Source organism: Zingiber officinale, chromosome 4A (assembly GCF_018446385.1).
Source record: "Zingiber officinale cultivar Zhangliang chromosome 4A, Zo_v1.1, whole genome shotgun sequence".
Taxonomy (NCBI): Eukaryota; Viridiplantae; Streptophyta; class Magnoliopsida; order Zingiberales; family Zingiberaceae; genus Zingiber; species Zingiber officinale.
The window spans coordinates 34,043,099-34,049,010 of record NC_055992.1 but is presented as its reverse complement, the minus strand read 5'-3'; the positions used below and the strand labels follow the sequence as shown (position 1 = coordinate 34,049,010).

The following is a 5,912-nucleotide window of genomic DNA, read 5'->3' as shown; positions in this document are numbered from 1 at the left end:
TTGGGTTGGGCTCCCACAGTCGTCCCTAGGTTTAGATAACCTAGTAAACCCTACTAAATTCAGGACTTGCAAACTCGGGTCTAGTTAGGGATGCGCGCACAGCAAGTACAGTCGCCGGGCCCATCAGCAGCATGATTAGTATTTTCATCTATTATTTATATATATATAAATAGTTTTCAAACTCTCACAAAATAGTTATGTGAAATCAGTACAGCTTCAGCATTAGCTTATCTCAATTTTTTTATATCAGTCTAGTTTTCCTATTGATGCGATGTGATAGTTATGATTAGTTTTATGGCCATGATTAGTGTTGATTCTATGTGTTGTATGCCATGCCATATTTAGCATATTCAATACGTATTTCAAATAGCATGTTTTCAAAGCATAATTTGCATCGTATGCATGTTTTGTGAGGTAGATGTTTTCTTACTAAGCATAAAGCTTACAGATACTCTTTTCCTTATACTGCAGATAAAGGTAAAGGAAAGTTGGACTAGCGGAGGCTGGAGGTCAATGCAAGGAGGATGGGTGTGGAAGGAACCTAGAATGAAGATCTTGGAGAAACTAGCAAACTAAGACTTTAGATTTCATATAATGTTATTTCCGCACTTTAGTATGTTTAAATACCATGAACTAGTGAACTATGCATGTCACGCCCCAGAGGAGTCCCTGTCCGAGAAAATTTCGACAGCATCTCCCCTGTACGGTGGACAATCTGAAACTTTTCTACATCTCACAAATACCTCAGCCACAGGCGGCTGGAATAATAACAACAAAATAAAACATTACCACGCAGTTATATATAATCTATTCAGCCTCTGGCTGTCACAACCACGCAGTTAAGATAATTAAACAGTAAAATAATACTCTGACTCGAAATCCACCCTATTCCACTACACTCGTAAAGCTCAAATCCGACGAACTCACCTCTTCTGCCGTCCAGGCAGGCATGTAGTAGAATAAAAACCAAATCCAAATCCATCGATATAATAAAATCTATACCATGTCCATAAGTAAATCAATCCAGAACATAACAAGTTCAAACAGTCTAGAACAGAAAGGGGAACCAAACTAAAAACCAATCACATCCTCGAGGTCTACAGGGACCAGCAACTGGAACTCTCTCCTGACAGCATCAACCTGAAAATATCAACAATGGAGGCGGGGTGAGTCCAACACTCAGCAGGTACAATTGATATGCAAAGTAAAGAAATAACACCTAGCACTAATCATGCGTACAGTCTCCTGATCAAAGAAAAATAAAAATATGCATATGAAGTAAACAGGAGAGGAACTGTACTAACCAGGACCTGAGTATAAGGACAAACAGTCCGAGTGGTATAGGAATCCTGTATGCATGTCAAACATAGGTATCCAAACAATATGCAGCATATAAATGCAGCAACCACAAACACAAGCAATAAATGCATCATGCATATGATGCCAATGATGCATCCTGGTCACCCCTGACGCCAGTCGATCATCTCACACATAGTGAGGCCGAGTGGGTAGGGTGACAACCGTGCACTCTGTCGTCACTACTCCTGATGAGTGACCGAGTGGACGGGATGCTTCGGAGTACACCTATTCTCCTACCCCAAATCATAAATGGGGAGCCTAAATGCTCTCATCTCCCGGTACTCAAAGACGGGAGGAATCTTGGATAACACGTTGTGTCACACTACCCATGAGCGGACCAACGGTGCCTAACAGAGTCCCTGCAGCAACACACTCTGAATCGACCACTAACCCATGAGTGGTGGTGTGTGCAGATCCATGTAATCGCGATGTGCTCAACAATAATGGAGCGGACTATCGCAAAAGATGCAATCATGCAAATGGTGCATGGCACTAACCACAAAAAATATCGACCTAATCCACGTATATATATAAAAATGCATCATAGGTCAACGAATCCAAAACAATCCAAAGGTATACAGAAGGTATAAAACCTAGGTCCTGAACATGGTCAAGCATGGCATATCACTACCCCTATAAGCATGTATAGACAGGTAAACTATACATGGGATGCAAAACAAATCAATCAATCAAACATGTACCAAGATTTGGGTAGTGATTAACCGGAATAGATAAGAAACATAATTAATGAAACATGTTAATTCCATTACTAAGCATATCAAAGACAAAAAGTCAAAAGTACCCGCCTCCGATAAAATGGTCCAAATCTGACTCCGAGATACTCGTCTCACGTCAAAGTCCTGTGTTAAATCGCACAGTTTAGCTAACTTAATTATAAACAAATAGCTAAACTAATTTCTAATCCACTGACCAGTTAGGGTTAGTTTCATTAACCCCAACTACACCGTTATACAACTTCTAAACCTAAATTAAAAATTATTGCTAACACAACTAGCAATAATCTAACACAAAGATCAAAACCATAAACCTTACCTCAATTCAACCGCACTGGTTTATGCCCAAAGCTGTGAATCGCCCACGCACAAAGATGACCGGAGTTGTATTCACCGACCGAGCCTTAATTATCAACAATTTAATAATGATAACAGAAATTAGGTCTTCTCTAATCGAAATAAGATGTGAATATCACCAATTAAAATACCCAATTACATAACACAAAATTCCTTACCAAGAATCCAACTTACCCCTTGTCTCCACTCTGCCGGCGGCATGGCAACACTGAAGAAAAAGAGTGGCTCCGGCAGTGCTGAACTAGGGCACAGTGTTGGCGCAAGGGAGATCGGAGAGGGGCGGCAAACCTGAGATCTCCACAATGAGAGGCGACGGCAGAGGAGAGGAAACTTCTGTGTGCATCGACATTGCGACAAGGAAACTGGGGCACAGCGCGACGACGGCCAGTGCTGGGAAATCTGTGCCGACAGTGGCGTCGGGCTGGCTAGGGCACACGGTGGCCGGCACTAGGGCTGAAGGGAGAGCGTCGGCGGTGGCAAATCGCCGTCACTGAGGCACGGGTCTCGGACAGCACTAGCAAAGATCGCCGCAAAGCGCTCACCGGCGTCGGCAAGGTAGGCTAGGGCACAAGCACAGAGTAGGGAACCGGCGATGGAGTGAGCGTTGCCGACGCTTGGGGAAAAGGAGGAGCGGCACTCGGCGGTTAGGGCAAGGGGAGAGGGCGTCGGACGGTTCGGCGCGAGGAGTAGAAGGGAAATCACGCGAGGGGCTCGGGAATGCGGGGAAGGAAGCACAGTGACGAGAGGAAATAAATAAGAAAAGAAAGAATAAAAATAAAACTTTTCCTCTTTAAAGCGGGGTAGTTTAAACAGGCTTTTTCGGGCCCTTTTTTTATCTCCGTTAACCCGTCCATACGAGCTCCGAAAAATTCCCGAAAAATTTCCAAAAATTCCGAAAAATGCCCTTATTAATATTCGCCTATTTTCCGGTATTTTACATTCTCCCCCACTAATAAAAATTTGGTCCCCAAATTTCGTTGTCTACCATCAGCAAGTACTAATAACAGACAGAAAGTATAAATGCTGAACGGTAAACACATCACATACCTCAAGTGAAAAGATGAGGATATCGAGCTCGGATAGTGTCCTTGAGCTCCCAAGTAGCCTCCTCATCCGAATGATGTCGTCATCCGACTTTAACCAGCCGGATAGTCTTGTTCCGCAACTGACGCTCTTTCCGGCCGAGAATCCGTACCGGAACCTCCTCATATGTAATGTCAGGCTGAACTGGAACTGGAATATCTGCCAGCACATATGTCAGATCAGGCACGTATCTCCTCAGCATCGATACGTGAAATACATCGTGAACGCCTGACAGGGACGATGGTAGTGCCAAATCGGTAAGCTACCGCTCCGATCCTCTCCAAGATCTCGAAAGGGCCAATGTACCACGGAGCTAGCTTACCTCTGAGGCCAAATCTCTTTACCCCTTTCGTGGGTGAAACTCGCAGAAATACATGGTCGCAAATGGAGAACTCTAAGAGTCTAAGTCTCCGATCAGCATAACTCTTCTGGCAGTCCTGTGCCTCTGACATCCTCCGTCTGATAGTACAGAACAACTCTGCCTCATGCTGAGCTCTATGAGGTCCCAATAGCTGGGCCTCTCCAACCTCATCCTAGAGGACGGGTGTCCGACAAGGTCTACCATACAACGCCTCAAACGGTGCCATCTGGATAGCCGAATGAAAGATGTTGTTGTAGGCAAACTCTACCAACGGCAGATGGTCCTCCCAACTGCCTCCAAAATCCATAACACATGACCTCAGCAGGTCCTCTAATGTCTGAATGGTCCGCTCTGACTGTCCATCTGTCTTGGATGGAAAGCGGTACTGAAACGGAGCTGTGTGCCCAAAGCCTGCTGCAGACTCTGCTAGAACCGAGACGTAAACCGTGGATCTCTATCCGAAATAATACTCAACGGAACACCATGTAGCCTGATGATCTCCCGGCAATACAGATCTGCCAATCGATCCAGGGAATCAGTCCTCCGAATCGCTAAAAAGTGCGCGGACTTGGTTAATCGATCAACGATTACCCAAATCGCGTCATGGCCTCGTCGTGTCCTCGGCAAACTCACCACAAAGTCCATGGTAATATGATCCCACTTCCACTCAGGAATAGGAATCCGCTGAAGTAATCCTGCAGGTCTCTGGTGTTCAGCCTTCACCTGTTGACAGACAAGACATCTAGCTACGAAATCTGCGATGTCTTTCTTCATGCCGTTCCACCAGTAGGAACGCCTCAAATCTTGGTACATATGGGTACCGCCTGGGTGGGCAGCAAATCATGAGCGATGAGACTCCGGAAGTAACTCCTATAAGACCGGATGAGACTGAGGTACGCATAATCTATCTCGGAAGTATATAATACCCCCCTCGTCTCGTGTGAACTCGGTCTGCTGCCCGGAAGCTATCTGGCAGTAAAATAAACTGCAAATACCGATCAGCAGCCTATGGCTCTCCATCCTTGTCCCGATCAACGATCGAGCAACCATGGTAACCAGAGTACCGTGCTCTGTCTGTCCTTACCCCTCAAGGCCCAAATCGGAGAAACCTTAAATCAAGTCTGTGACCACAACTCGGTGGCAAGCTAAAGTCCCTCCGGACTTCCTGCTAAGCGTATCGGCAACATATTAGTTTTCTCCGGTGATAGTCAATCGTACAGTCACAATCCTTCAGGAACTCCATCCATCTCCTCTGTTGGAGATTAAATTCCTTCTGGGTAAAAATATATATTTGAGACTCTTATGATCAGTGAGAATCTCAAATGTAATGCCATATAAATAATATCGCCAAATCTTCATGGCAAAAATAATGACGACTTGCCCATAACATGTACAGGGCAGTTCTTCTCCTGCTCCTTCAACCGACGAGAAGCATAGGAGACTACCATATCGTGCTGCATCAGAACAGCGCTCAACCCTGAATAGATGCGTCAGTGTAGAGGACATATCCGTCCTCTCCAGAAGGTAACACCAAAATCGGAGCCGACAGTAGTCTCCGCTTCAACTCCTAGAAGCTGGTCTTGTCATCCTTAATCCAAGTGAACTTCACGCCTTTCCAGGTCAAACGTGTCAGTGACATAGCTATCCGAGAGAAACCCTCAACGTATCTCCGGAAATATCGAGCCAAACAAAGGAAGTTGCGAGCCTCTTCTATAGACTCCGTCTACTCCCAACGGTAACAACCTCGATCTCCTGAGGAACCACGGTATACTCCTACTGATGACCGTGTGTCTCAAACATCTCACAGAAGACAACCAAAATACGCACTACTGATCTTCACATCTAGATGTTTCAGTCGAAACATCTCTAGAACTATGCAAAGATAGTGTACGTGATACACCTCAGATCAGGAATAAAACACCACGTCGTCAACAACGATAACGAATTCTGATCCAATATCCTAGGGATACCCAAGTCATCTAGTCCATGAAAACATCTAAGGCTCCGCAAACCCTAAT

General features: G+C 45.1%; 1 long non-coding RNA gene across 1 annotated transcript; it reads right to left on the bottom strand.

The window, feature by feature from the left end:
- Window positions 1–2,209: 2,209 nt before the first annotated feature.
- Window positions 2,210–2,763, bottom strand: LOC121973252. The gene is made up of 3 exons (XR_006109451.1): window positions 2,625–2,763; window positions 2,413–2,496; window positions 2,210–2,219 (listed from the first exon to the last, which is right to left on the bottom strand). It is a non-coding gene; the product is annotated as an uncharacterized LOC121973252 (long non-coding RNA).
- Window positions 2,764–5,912: the final 3,149 nt, after the last annotated feature.